A 16,219-nucleotide genomic window follows, 5' to 3' on the forward strand; every position below is an offset into this window, starting at 1 on the left:
TTGTGTGTGTGTGTGTGCGCATGCGTGCATATAAAGCACAGATTCAATCACTGAAATGTTAAAATTAAAAACTGTGTATATTTTAAAAATTCTAATTTTTCTTTGAAAAATTCTACACTGATTCTTTCTTCATGGCTTCTAAATAAAAAAGTCATTTGTGCTCACTGACCTATCAAGTTGGTGATAAAATATTGCTCATGTTTTCTGTACATATAAGTCATATATATGCTAATACATATTTAACTAAATAATTTTTGTGACTTGATATATATTTTTTTTCCTTTGTAAAGCGCTGTATTAGTCTGCAAGGCCTGTCATAACAAAATACTGCAGACTGGGTTGCTTAAAAAATAGGCAATTTTTTCTCACATTTCCGGAGGTTAGAAGTCCAAGACCAAAGTGTTAGGAGATTTGATTTCTCCTAAAGGCAGCTCCCATTGGGTTACAAAAGTCTGCCCTCTTACAGTGTCTTCACATGGTTTTTCTTCTCTATGTGTGCACCCCATGTGTCTCTTCTTTGTCTTATAAGGACAGCAGTCTTATTCGGTTAGGGATTCACCCTTATACCTCTATAAGCTCCATGTCCTAATGCAATCACATTGACAATTAGGACCTCAGCATATGAATTTTTAGGGAGGACACAATTCAGTCCACGAGAGGTGTATAATCTGACAAATGGTTTCATTCCTGGTACTTATTTCATAAAATAAAAGACATTAAAGGTAGGAAATGATTTGACTTTGTTTCCTAGAAATAAATAATTATATTTAGTAAATTAAGGATAATAAACAGAAATTATAGAAATGCATTTTATTAGTCTTCATAAATTTAACTATTTTATAAGGTTATTGATTAACATGCATTTCAAGTCATTATTTCTCACTTCTATAAATACTAGTTCATATAACTGTATGAGGTAAACAAATCTTAGAGTTAGCTTCTGATTATTATTTTTAGTTTTCCTGGGTCATCATTCAAAAATATCTTTTTGCAATATCCTGTCCTTGCTGGACCTATTTCCCATGTATTTCGATGATTCCTAAAGAATGGGCTAACCTGCTTTCTCTGCACATTGATCTCTCTGAGCACTGTATATGAGTAATATCTTATTTTCATGTAGTAATTCTCACAAAATTTGTCTTTGTACTTTGCTACTTCTCATATGACAGAAAAATGAAATTTGTTGCTTCACAAAGTTTCTGTATCCCGTTGTCTCTCAACTTCTTAGAAGATTATACTAATTTATGATCCTCTGGTTTATATCTTCAAAATCTAGTTACAGAATTACTGCTTTCTGTTACCACTGAAACATGCTCAATCTCTCTTGTATTAAAAATCAACAACAAAGTAACCCCTACCACCAACAAAACAAAATAATCACTAAGTATTCTTATGTTAAAAGGAAAAACTGAGGCAGAGAAAGGTAGGTTTCCTGCCCAAGTTACCACAGTTAGTAATAAAAGGGCTGGCATATCAACCAGGTAGACAGACTTCAGAGCTTTTGCTTTTGCTTTAATGACTAGCAATACTAGTTCCCAATCCTTCTGACTTTTCAACTGCATTGTTACTGCTATCCCACCTTCTGCAACCACTCTTGCCTTTTGGTATCTGAAGACACAGTGACACGAGTGACTGTCTTTACTTTCTGTTTAATTCCCCCCATAATTTTCTGGAGGAACCCAACTACGATCCAACATATGTCCACTAGTGTCTTCCTTTTCTATCTGATTCTCAACTGACCATAGCTGCTATCTGGGGTCAGGATTTCTCCCAGCAGTAGGGAGACTTTTTGCATATCAGAGCAAGATATCCTCCTTTGGGCAGTGCCAGGCCTCTGTGCAGACTCCCACACACTGAATTTTGGCCTCCAATACTACACTTGGCTGGTAGTCTCCATATACTGCTCGAAGTATACAACTATATATAGCTTAAAAGTGTAAATAGTAGCATCATCCCAATGTCAATGACTTTTGAGAATTATACTCATGCCAAATTCCTGGTAAAATCATAACATTCCATAATCTCCAGATCCGGATTTGGAGGTATAGAATTGAAAAGGGTTTGATCCAAGAAGGGGAATGGCTTTTATCCTTTATGTTTTATCAGGTGAAATTCAAAGATGGGCACATGCTACAAGTCTAAAATTGCTTGTATTAAGTAATTTTGTTACTTAGGCATGTCTTATATCCAATAATGAGTTTACCCCAGGCCAATGCAATATGGGCAATAAATACAGGTATAAAATTGTTTCTTCTCCACTCTTTCTCAAGCCCTCTCCAGTACCCCAAAATCTTCTTTGCCTCTGTAATATTATCATCAGCTACACCTAGGATGCACTCCTGAAAACAAAAAATTCCGTATTTTATGTTCCTTGTTGTATTTTTGAAATATTAACCCTTGTTGAGAGACATGCTCCAAAAGTATATTCAAGTTTTCTATATGTTTTTGAGTAAAACTCTAGGTTATCTGGTAATATCTGTTCAACAATTCTCTACCAGACCTTATTTTAATTCAAAGACCGTGAATTATTTTTATGATGCCTTTACAACCTGAACATATAAATGTCTACCTATGAGTCATGATAACAAAGGACGTTCTATCCACTCTACTAAGCACAACTAGCTTGGATTAATTCAGATTTACAGGAGAGGACACTGAATTTTTCTTTACTTTCTTTTTAATGTACTGAGCACCAATATTTCTTCAAGCTTCAGTACATGACCATTGAACATTTAGATGCCATTGAGAGAAAAACTTTTAAAAATGAGCTTGATTCAATGGGCATTTTCTTGCAAGTAGTTCTTAAAAGTCTTATCCTGAAGAATAACTTGCCCTCTTAGGTAGAGAGAAAATTCTACATGAGAAACCATCAAATAATTGAGTCAATTATGCTATTCAATTTTATTCTTATGTAACAAGTCTTTCTAGGGGATAAGTAACCTTTATTTGTCCTCACAGATTGAGCTATTAGTTTGAATAATGTACCTCTTCACATTTTCTTTCTTTCTTTCATGGCTCTGTATGGCAGCCTCTTTGTTATTCTCATGAAGCTTTCTTGAAAAGCTTGATTAAAAAAACAACGCAAATATTTGTGATATTAGAGCTACTGGTGGTTTGTCCTTTAGTCTAACATTTCAAAGAATACTTTTTAAAAAGTAAGACATTTTCATAGGTAACTAAATTTTAAAAATCTCTTGATGTTGTGGGATTTTTTTCTGTTTTGCTTTTTGCACAATTTGTTTTGCTCAATGTCATTTTCATATCTAGTACAGGTTCTGAGGGCATAGATCTTAAAACCAGACTATAACTGACCACATAGGAGTTTATACAAGTAAGGTGCCCAGAAGGCTTTGTGGCACATATAAACACTAGTTAAGAATTTTCAGTTACTAGTTGCATAGTAGTATTATTCTACTATGACCAGACCACATTAGTGTTTGAAGTCATAATAATTACACACGCGTGTTTCTGTGAGTGTGTTATATAAGCCATAGGATGTGAGAAATACCAAATAAAGCTCTTCATTAAATACTCAGTCCCTTTATATAAGGCTGATTATTTGCCTATAAGTCACATAATTTTTTATTAAAAATATAATTTTTAGGAATCATTTCAGAAGGAATAGTACCAGCTCCTCTTTTTACCTCTGGTAGAATTCGGCTGTGAATTCATCTGATCCTGGACTTTTTTTGGTTGATAGGCTATTAATAATTGCCTCCTGTTATTGGTCTATTCAGGGATTCAACTTCTTCCTGGTTTAGACTTGGGAGGGTATATGTGTCCAGGAATTTATCCATTTCTTCTAGATTTTCTAGTTTATTTGCATAGAAGTGTTTATAGTATTCTCTGATGGTAGTTTGTATTTCTGGGGGATCGGTGGTGATCTCCCCTTTATCATTTTTTATTGCATCTATTTGATTCTTCTCTCTTTTCTTCTTTATTAGTCGTGCTATCAATTTTGTTGATCTTTTCAAAACATCAGTTCCTGGATTCATTGATTTTTTGAAAGGTTTTTTGTGTGTCTATCTCCTTCAGTTCTGCTCTGATCTTGGTTATTTCTTGCCGCCTTCTAGTTTTGAATGTGTTTGCTCTTGCTTCTCTAGTTCTTTTAATTGTGATGTTAGGGTGTCAATTTTAGATCTTTCCTGCTTTCTCTTGTGGGCATTTAGTGCTATAAATTTTCTTCTACACACTGCTTCAAAAGTGTCCCAGAGATTCTGGTATGTTGTGTCTTTGTACTTATTGGTTTCAAAGAACATCTTTATTTCTGCCTTCATTTCATATTGTACCCAGTAGTAATTCACGAGCAGGTTGGTCAGTTTCCATGTAATTGAGTGGTTTTGGGTGAATTTCTTAATCCTGAATTCTAGTGTGATTGCACTGTGGTCTGAGACAGTTTGTTATAATTTTTGTTCTTTTACATTTGCTGAGGAGTGCTTTACTTCCAACTATGTGGTCAATTTCGGAATAAGTGCAATGTGGTGCTGAGAATAATGTATATCCTGTTGATTTGGGGTGGAGAGCCCTGTAGATGCCTATTAGGTCTGCTTGGTGCAGAGCTGAGCTCAATTCCTGGATATCCTTGTTAACTTTCTGTCTTGTTGATCTGTCTAATATCAACAGTGGGGTGTTAAAGTCTCTCATTATTATTGCATGGGAGTCTAAGTCTCTTTGTAAGTCTCTAAGGACTTGCTTTATGAATGTGAGTGCTCCTGTATCGGGTGCATATATATTTAGGATAATTATCTCTTGTTGTTGAATTGATCCCTTTATCATTATGTAATAGCCTTCTTGTCTCTTTTGAAACTATTCCAATCAATAGAAAAAGAGGGAATCCTCCCTAACTCATTTTATGAGGCCAACATCATCCTGATACCAAAGCCTGGCAGAGACACACAAAAAAAGAGAATTTTAGACAAATGTCCCTGATGAACATCGATACAAAAATCCTCAATAAAATACTGGCAAACCGAATTCAGCAGCACATCAAAAAGCTTATCCACTGTGATCAAGTTGGCTTCATCCCTGGGATGCAAGGCTGGTTCAACATACACAAATCACAAAATGTAATCCATCATATAAACAGTACCAAAGACAAAAACCATACGATTACCTCAATAGATAAAGAAAAGGTCTTTGAAAAAATTCAACAGCCCATCATGCTAAAAACTCTGAATAAACTAGGTACGGATGGGACGTATCTTAAAATAATAAGAGCTATTTATGAAAAACCCACAGCCAAAATCATACTGAATGGGCAAAAACTGGAAGCAATCCCTTTGAAAACTGGCACAAGACATGGATGCCCTCTCTCACCACTCATATTCAACATAGTGTTGGAATTTCTGGCCAGGGCAATCAGGCAGGAGAAAGAAAGAAAGGGTATTCAATTAGGAAAAGTCAAATTGTCTCTGTTTCCAGACGACATGATTGTATATTTAGAAAACCCCATCATCTCAGCCCCAAATCTCCTTAAGCTGGTAAGCAACTTCAGTAAAGTCTCAGGATACAAAATCAATGTGCAAAAATCACAAGCATTCCTATAAACCAATAACAGACAAACAGAGAGTCAAATCATGAATGAACTCCCATTCACAATTGCTTCAAAGAGAATAAAATACCTAGGAATCCAACTTACAAGGGAAGCGAAAGATCTCTTCAAGGAGAACTACAAACCACTGCTCAACGAAATAAAAGAGTACACAAACAAAAGGAAGAACATTCCATGCTCATGGATAGGAAGAATCAATATTGTGAAAATGGCTGTACTGTCCAAGGAAATTTATAGACTCAATGTCATCCCTATCGAGCCACCAATGACTATCTTCACATAATTGGAAAAAAACTACTTTAAACTTCGTATGGAACCAAAAAAGAAACTGCATTGCCAAGACAATCCTAAGCCAAAAGAACAAACCTGGAGGCATCACACTACCTGACTTCAAACTATACTACAAGGCTACAGTAACCAAAACAGCATGGTACTGTTACCAAAACAGATATATAGATCAATGGAACAGAACAGAGCCCTCAGAAATAATACCACACATCTACAACCACCTGATCTTTGACAAACCTGACAAAAATAAGAAATAGGGAAAGGATTCCCTATTTAATAAATGGTGCAGGGACAACTGGCTAGCCATATGTAGAAAGCTGAAACTGGATCCCTTCCTTACACCTGATACAAAAATTAATTCAAGATGGATTAAAGACTTAAATGATAGACCTAAAACAATAAAAACCCTAGAAGAAAACCTAGGCAATACCATTCATGATATAGGCATGGGCAAGGACTTCATGACTAAAACACCAAAAGCAATGGTAACAAAAGCCAAAATAGACAAATGGGATCTAACTAAATTAAAGAACTTCTGCACAGCAAAAGAAACTACCATCAGAGTGAACAGGCAACCTATAGAATGGGAGAAAATTTTTACAATCTATCAATCTGACAAAGGGCTAATAGCCAGAATCTACAAAGAACTTAAAAAAATTTATAAGAAAAAAATCAAACAACTCCATCAACAAGTGGGTGAAGGATACAAACAGACACTTCTCAAAAGAAGACATTTATGCAGCCAACAGAGACATGAAAAAATGCTCATCATCACTGGTCATCAGAGAAATGCAAATCAAAACCACAATGAGATACCATCTCACACCAGTTACAATTGCAATCATTAAAAATTCAGGAAACAACAGGTGCTGGAGAGGATGTGGAGAAATAGGGACACTTTTACACTGTTGGTGGGACTGTAAACTAGTTCAACCATTGTGGAAGACAATGTGGCGATTCCTCAAGGATCTAGAAGTAGAAATACCATTTGACTCAGCCATCCCATTACTGGATATATACCCAAAGGGTTATAAATCATGCTGCTATAAAGACACATGCACATATATGTTTACTGTGGTACTATTAACAATAGCAAAGACTTGGAACCAACCAAAATGTCCATCAGTGATAGACTAGATTAAGATAGACTAGATTAAGATGTGACACATATACATGATGGAATACTATGCAGCCATAAAAAAGGATGAGTTCATGTCCTTTGCTCAGTAGTTGGAAACCATCATTCTGAGCAAACCATCGCAACAACAGATAACCAAACACTGCATGTTCTCACTCATAGGTTAGAATTGAACAATGAGAACACTTGGACACAGGATGGGAAGCAGCACATACCGTGGCCTGTCGTGAGGTGGGGGAACTGGGGAGGGATAGCATTAGGAGATATATCAAATGTAAATGATGAGTTAATGGGTGCAGCACACCAACATGGCACATGTATACATATGTAACAAACCTGCATGTTGTGCACATGTATGCTAGAACTTAAAGTGTAATAAATAAATAAAGTTTTATATATATAAATAAATACATAATTTTTCTGCTTGATAAAGAGTGAAGACTTTTTTAATGTGAGTCAATATATTATTATTTCTGGAAGCTGTGATTTCATCCATTTGCAAATCACTAAAATAAAGGTGAAATTAAAAATTCTCGGCAGCATTTCACTATAAACAGAAATAGTGTTTACTTACCAACTAAGCTCGAGAGGCCAAGAAGGCCCAAGCCAACTCCAATATTAGGTGGCTATGTTTCCCATGATATCTGCCCATCAGTTTCCCATGATATCTTCCCCTGTTTTTCCATATTATTTTAAACACTTCATTTATTAAACTCGCCTCAATTATACTGATTTGTGTCATATTGATACATGTCTTGCCTGCATTCTGAGCAGAAATGGTAATTTATTTTTCTAGGAGTACCCCTCAGAAACACACCTTTGCGGTTATGGGTTTGGGTTGCTCGTAGATTTGAGATTTATTAAAATAATCCCTTTACTAGAGGAAAAGGGGCATGGGAATCTGAGGCTTGTGGTGATATCATTATAAAAATTATCAAATTGTAGCTATGGGAGTAAAGCAGGTGGAGGGAAAGGCAGGATGACAACCACCGGTTTGGGATTTGGTCACTATGGCAAATATAGTGAATATAAGGATTGAAGAGTTCCCTGTTATTCTTTGATATTCTTATGATAGTTTGGAAATTTACAAAAATTTTTCCCTCCCTATATTCTCGTAATTTGACATAGTGTCAGTGTAATTTCACATCAACTGCTATTAAAAGATAGGATTCATTTTTCTTGACTTTGAAGTTGCACTTGCCTAATGAACACATTGAGTGTCCAACTCAAAGTGAGAAAATCAGAGGTTCTCAAAAAATAGTTTGAAGGAGCCAGCCCTTTCTGTAGTTGAGGACAGATATGGCTAAGGATTGACTCAAGGATTTGATCATATGAGCTAAAGAGGTATAGAACCATTGAATTGATACTTCCTACCAGGTGTCTTTTATTAGGATAAGGAAACTGATGCAAAAGCAGTGAGACCCTAACGTTTGGAATGGGAACTCTGGGATGGAACAGACAACAATGATAAACATGCATCCTCTTATCTCTTTCAACTTCGCTTGCCATGCATAGGCAACCTTTCCCATCTACAAAAAAAAATAAGGCTCAGGTTTTGCTGAGTGAAAACAGTTTCAATGATTAAAACAGAAACCATTGCCTCAGAAAACAATATTCCTTGCTTATGAACCCTCATAAGGGTTAGATCCTAACATAAAAACGATAGAGAAATTTAAGGTTAGCAATGGAAGGAGACAGCCTGTGCACTTAAAATAATTGTAGAATTATGTTGAGTTGCATCAGGAGGAGTATGTGAGTAGACTCTACTGGCGTTACACTAAGGAAGAAGTAGAAGATTTGATTGGGCCAAATTCAATGACGACAGTCACTTGTGACTTAATGTGTTGCCTTGTGCGTCTACAGCTGTTTTAGATAGTGTGCTAGATTGGTTAATTGAAGCTTGTACCCAATGGCACCCTAAAGTGAATGAGGATTGGTATGCTGTAAGAAAATTCTTTAACATCCTGAAAAAGAAAGAATCCAAGAAGGATCTTTCAGTAAATTATGAAATAAATATGTTATATGCTCACTACTCATGTGACCCTAACCATAATCAGTAGGGTCACAGAAGGCATTCTCTTCACCAGGAAATTAAAACTTACATTTGTGAGGTGGGTGAGTCTAGCATGTTTGCAAAGCAATGCTTTACTTTACAGTCCAGATGATGATTAAAATGACAAAGTGCAATTTGTTTCTTTGCTCTCTGTTGGAATAATGGATTCCCAGAAAGCTGGAAGACAAGTAAAATTACAACATGCCACAAAAATGGACTAGTAATCGAAGCACTATGACACCTTGGGTAATTGACAGTGATGCTGATTTTGATTTTAAGTCACCAGAATTATACAAATGAGTAGGTTAATCACAATATGCTTCATATATGTAGGTGAAAATTTTCTATCTCTGATGAAAAGAAATGTAAATTCAACGGTTAAAGTGGAAATTCAAAACCTGTTACCAAACTGCTGGGCATTAGCCCTTTCTGATGAGTTGAACCTCTCTATGGAGTAGTAAAGATGCTGCAGTATGTACTTTGAATCTTCCCACAGAGGTATCTGTGGTCACTTACTGGGGAAACAATCAATGGGAAAAGGGAAATACACAGGCTTTCCCGGAATTATTAGATACCTTCAAAAGTGCTGCTATTCTCTGTAGGATGAAAATACCTCATGGACCACAAATCACAGTGAAGCATGTGGTGATCAGATGACAGAAGGAACCTTGGCTTGAATTCATTTTTGCAGTGGGCATTATCTGTGACCAGTGGGCCACAGATAAATTGTATACTTATTTTGAGAATATTAAGTAAATATGGAAAAAATTTAGATGCTGACATAACCCCCACATTGTTTCCATAACACATAGAATTAGAAAAATTATGGTAGGGAAGGCCATATGAAAGTACTTGTAATTGTTTGTATGCCTACCTTCTCATCAGCATTAAAGCCAAAATATTAATGGAAAATGATTAGTTGGAGAACATGTAAAGATCAGAAACTTACAAATATTAGGTACAACAGTCAGGGAATACTGTTAGAATAATTGCAGATATTCAACAATTTAATCATGTAGTATGTCCACGTAAAGTTGAGGTTTTGAAGAAGGAAAGAAGGTGGAGGTTGCAGTGAGCCGAGGTTGTGCCACTGTACTCCAGCCTGGGTGACAGCGTGAGACTCCGTCTCGAAAGAAAAAAAAAATCCTGTAAACACATAAAAGCAGAACTTTTTAAAATATAAATCTCAATGAGTGGATAAAGAAACTATGATATATATATGTATATATCTCACATATATATGATATATATGTGAGAGATATATATGATGGAATACTACTCAGTCATAAAAAGGAATGAATGAATAGCATTTGCAGTGATCTGAATGAGATTGGAGACTATTATTCTAAGTGCAGTAACTCAGGAATGGAAAACCAAACATCATATGTTCTCACTCATAAGTGCAAGCTAAGCTAGGAGGATGCAAAGGCATAAGAATGACACAATGGACTTTGGAGACTCAGGAGGAAAGGGTGGGAAGGGGGTGAGGGATAAAAGACTGCAAATTGGGCGCAGTGTATACTGCTCCAAAATCTCACAAATCACCGCTAAAGAACTAACTCATGTAACCAAACACCACCTGTTCCCCAATAACCTATGGGGGAAAAAGAAAGTTTATGACAAGCCCTGAAAATCGCATGCATACTCTTTCAGTTTTGGATATGTCCAAAACTTTTTTCTTTTTAACAATATTTATGCAATTGAAAACAGCCTTTTTTCATCCTATAGTTTCTGCTTGACTTATGACATATGACCATGAGACACCAAGTAACAGTGTATCCCAAAATATAAGTCATAAACTGAATGTTACCTGATGCTAAATTATAAAGTACGATGTGTTCATCAGTATTTTATTGTAAACGAGAAATGCCAAATGCAAGACTTACCCTGATCGGTTCTGAAAATCATTCATATGTTGAGACTCCTGTGGTAATTGATCTTACTCCTTCACCATCTTTTGTTCTATCCACAATTATATCCTCAAGATAAATTCCCTATAACAATTAATAGAGGAAGAAAATGCATAGTTTTGGTTTACATCTGACAAGTGTTCAACATTTATCTTACCACTTGGTTGTAAGTTTCTTGAAGACAGGAAAATTTTCAAAACTAAAATCTACACAATACCAAAATCATGAATACCTTATTGTTTATATTTATTAAACAAGAGTAGATGAAAAAAAATTTACTCAGATATTACGTGACACTTTTATCTAGTAAATTTAAATTTTCAGTTATTTTTCTTTTTAGCTTTATAATTTCTATTTGGTTCCATTTTATAATCAATATATATTTATTGATATTTGCTAATCGTTTATACATAGTTGTGATTTTCTTTAGTCTTTTGTTCATGGTTTACATCAGCTTATTGAGCAAATAGACAGTTTTAAACTCTGTCTAGAAAATTCAATGTTTGGGCTTCCTCGGGGATGATTTATGTCAATCTCTTGCTTTTTTTTTTTCTTTCTTTTTTTTCCTCTGTGAATAGGCCATAGTTACACACTTCATTTTAGGTGTTTTGTAATTTTTTGTTGAGAACTCGACGTTTTGAATATTTCAATGTGGTAACTCTAGAAATCAGTGCCCCCAAACCAGAGATTGTTGTTGGTAAGGATTGTAGCCATCTATTATTATTGTTATTATCATTATTATTATTCGTTTTGTTTTGAGACAGAGTCTTGCTCTGTTACCTAGGCTGGAGTGCAGTGGCGCTATCTTGGCTCATTGAAGCCTCTGCATCCAGGGTGCAAGCCATTCCCCTGCCTCAGCCTCCCGAGTAGCTGGCATTACAGGTGCCCACCACCACACCCGGCTAATTTGTGTGTTCTTATTTTTTAAATTTATTTTTATTTTTAGTAGAGATGGGGTGTCATCATATTGGACAGGCTGGTTTCAAACCCCTGACCTCAACTGATCCGTCTGTCTCAGCCTCCCAATGTACTAGGATTACAGGCGTGAGCCATCATACCTGGCCTGTAGCCAACTATTATTTTGTGACTTTTCCAAACCATTTTGGCAAAAGCAATATTCCCTGTTTTGTGATTTCATTATCTCCATGGTTAGCAGGTGACCTGACAGAAATGTCCTTAAATACCTGGATCCAATAAGAAAAGAGGTGGGGGGAAAAGTGTTCTGTCTCTTTAAATCATCTTGATGGAGACCACAGGGGAAGCCACTTAAGTCCTTGGGGTTGAAATGAATGATCAGTATCTCTGTTTATGCTTAGTCCTCAGTGAACCACTAGGCAGATCAAAACGCACAATCTCAGTGTTTAGAGGACAAGTCTAAATTGCCTATCCTGGCTCTAGTAAACCAGACCAGAAACACAGGCCAGAATCCCTACAGTTGTCTGCTATGGGGCTGGGGGTGGGTGCAGAATACTCAAATTCACTGAAATTTACCAGCCTCCCTCTCTTTATAGCGCTCTCCCAGAAAGGATGAGTGTTCAACTAGACTACACAGTTCTGAAATACTTGACTCTTAAAGTGCTTGCCAGCTAAATAGTGTTTCCAAGAGGGGACCAATTCCTGGATCTTCCTACTCTACCATGTTCTAAGACATCATTAAAGTATTTTTTATCTTAGATTGTGTTCATAGTACTAAATGCTGAAATTAAAGTTTCTTTTGAACCAATAATCACTAAATTATTCTTTCAATACAAACATGCCACCACTCTTGGCTAATTTTTGTGTTTTTAGTAGATATGGGGTTTCACCATGTTGGACAGGCTGGTCTCAAACTTCTGACCTCAAGTGATCCACCTGCCTCAGCCTCCCAAGGTGCTGGGATTACAGGCACTTACAGGACACCCCATCTGGCCTGTATATTTCAGTTTCTTTACTTGAAAAATAGAGACAAAAATAATACTTGTTTCATAATTTTTTTAACTTTAATTTTTGTGGGTACATAGCAAGTGCATATATTTATGGGATACATTAAATATTTTAATACAGTCATACAATATATAATAACCACTCGAGGGTGAATGGGTCTCCTGCACCTCAAGGTTTTATGCATTTTTCTGTATGTTACAAACAACCTAATTATATTCTTTCAGCTATTTTAAAATTACTGTTGACTGTACTCACACTGTTGTGCTATTACTACTAGATTTTTTTTTTTTTTTTTTTTTTTGAGACGTGATCTTGCTCTGTCGCCCAGGCTGGAGTGCAGTGGCGCAAGCTCAGCTCACTGCAAGCTCCGCCTCCCGGGTTCCCGCCATTCTCACGCCATTCTCAGCCTCCCGAGTAGCTGGGACTACAGGCGCCCACCACCACGCCCAGCTAATTTTTTGTAATTTTAGCAGAGAGGGTTTCACCGTGTTAGCCAGGATGGTCTTGATCTCCTGACCTCGTGATCTGCCCGCCTCGGCCTCCCAAAGTGCTGGGATTACAGGCGTGAGTCACCGAGCCTGACCCTCTACTATATTTTTTAACCATGAACCGTCTGCACTTCCTTCTTCCCACCCCAACTAGCTTCCCAGCCTCTGGTAACCATCATCTACTCGAGGTGACATATTAAAGAAAACAGAAAAAATAGCTGATATAAAGAACATATAATAAGTTTATGTTGAAATATCAGATATGCATCTTTATTTTTAATGTTTTATTCAATAAAAATTTGAAGCACAAAAATACACACAAAAAAAGCATTGTGTAATAACCACTGCTACATTCCTATCTACTGTGAACAGATGTTATCATTTTTTCATACTGTATTTGATATCTGGTTTTGCAAAATAACAAAAGTGTTAAACACAAAGCAAACTCTTGAAGTTTGTGTGTAATGACAATGAGCCTTGTATGCTTTTGAATTTATTTATGTATGTCTAAAATTAATAAAGACTATTGTTTATGATTGTTAAACATTTAAACAAAATATAGAATAAAAATATGTATTCTCACTCTTAATTTAGCTTCTAAAAAAAAAGTTTACTTAAGAAAATAAAAACAGCAGCACTTGCCTGAATTATCATATATTATGAAATAGAAGAAAACAGATTAATGAAGTTTTGTTTTAACTACATATTCTTTTATGTAATTTGTACTTCATAAACCTTATAAATGCACATAAATCACAAGGGAACATTATGAGAGCTTTTATTTTGACTAGTAATGAGAATTACTAAGTAAAGACTACATACTTATATTTAATATTCATTGAATTATGAAGTAAGGCTGTCTCTAAAATCTTAGAGGCACATAAAAACATGTTCAACATCATTAGACATCAGGGAAATGCAAATTAGAATCACAATGAGTTATTACTGTATGCATATTAGAGTTACTAAAATTTAAAAAATAATGATAATGCCAAATGCTGGCAAAAATGCAGAGACACTATTGCTTACATTGCAGGTAGGAATGTAAAATGGCACAGCTGCTGTGGGAAATAGTTTGGCAATTTTTTACAAAATGAAATAAATATTTACCATATGAACAAAGATAACATTTTGGGGCATTTATTTCAGAAAAAATAAAATTTATATTTACATAAAAACTTGACCATAAGGGTTCCTAACGGCTTTGTTTTTAATAGTTCAAAATAAGAAATATCCCAAATGTCCTTCAATGGATGAAAAAGCAAACTCTGATACATCCATATAATGAAATGCTACTCAGCAATAAAAAGCAATCAACTAATGATATACCTGACAACTTGAGTATTTTTCATGAGTATTACACTTAGTTTAAAAAAAAATCCAATCTCAAAGAGTTAATATTATACAATTCCATTTACATGATGTTCTTAAAATTATAAAACTATAGAAATGGAGAACAGATTAGCAATTTCCAAAGGACAAGGAAGGTGGTGGGTCAGGTGGGTACAACTATAAAATTGCAGTACATATAGTTCCTTTGTGGTGATAAAACATTTCTGTATTTTGAGTCTGGTTGTCTCATAAATATATACATGGAATCAAATTAGAACAATGTGCACGCACACATACACACACTCATACACAAATGAAGACGTGTAAAAACTGAGGTAAATAATGCCTGCAGTCTAATAAATGACATTGTATCACTGTCAATTTTCTGGTTTTGATATTGAACTAGAGCTGATACAATGTTACCATTAGGGGGAGCTGGATAAAGTATTCACCAGACTCCACTCTTTTTCAACTTCCAGAGGGTCTATTGCTATTTTTTAAAAGTTTAACAATGTAATAAAAAAATAAAATATTAATTAGATATATCTCTGGAAAACTTAACAATACCTTCCACCAAAGATAATAACACCCTAATCCCCTGAAGCTGTGATATGTAATACGTCACCTTACATCGAAAAAGTGAGATAACAGACTTTGTGACAGGGAGATTATCCTGGAATGTCTGGCTGGGCAAAGTCTAATCATGAGTCATTAAAAGTGGGGAATTTTCTTATGTTATAGTCAGAGAGAGAGAAGGCGGCAAGAGAAGCAGAGAAAGATCAGAAAGATACATGACTGCTGGCTTTGAAGATAAATAAAGGAGGCCATAAGTCAAGGAATAAGGGCAGCCTTTAGAAGCTGAAAAATTAAGGAAATGGATTTTTTTGAGAGCCCCTCCAAAAGGAAAAAAGCCCTGCCAACATCTTGGTTTTAGCCTGGTAAGACCCATATCAAACTTCTCACCCACAGAACCATAATAGTATACTCGTGTTGTTTTAAGCCATATTTCTGGGATTTTATTATAGCTGTCACATTGGAAAATTAAAACATTATATTAGAAAACCATCACATTGTGACCGGGCGCGGTGGCTCACACCTGTAATCCCAGCACTTTGGGATGCCGAGGCGGGTGGATCAGGAGGTCAGGAGATCAAGACCATCCTGGCTAAAACGGTGAAACCCCGTCTCTACTAAAAATACAAAAAATTAGCCGGGCGTGATGGCGGGCGCCTGTGGTCCTAGCTGCTTGGGATCCTGAGGCAGGAGAATGGCGTGAACCCGGGAGGCCGAGCTTGTAGTGAGCTGAGATGGCACCACTGCACTCCAGTCTGGGTGACAGAGCGAGACTCCCTCTCAAAAAAAAAAAAAAAAAAAAAAAAAAGAAAAGAAAACAAAGAAAACCACCACATTGTATAATTGTATTAGAAAATGCATAGTAATGAATATTTTTTTGTTTGGATGCTGATGCAAAGAGGTCAGTGGTAGAAAGGTATTTGGAGTTAATGGAGAAATAGTGGATATGACATGGATATCATG

The sequence above is a fragment of the Papio anubis genome, chromosome 10, assembly GCF_008728515.1.
Source record: "Papio anubis isolate 15944 chromosome 10, Panubis1.0, whole genome shotgun sequence".
NCBI classification, from domain to species: domain Eukaryota; kingdom Metazoa; phylum Chordata; class Mammalia; order Primates; family Cercopithecidae; genus Papio; species Papio anubis.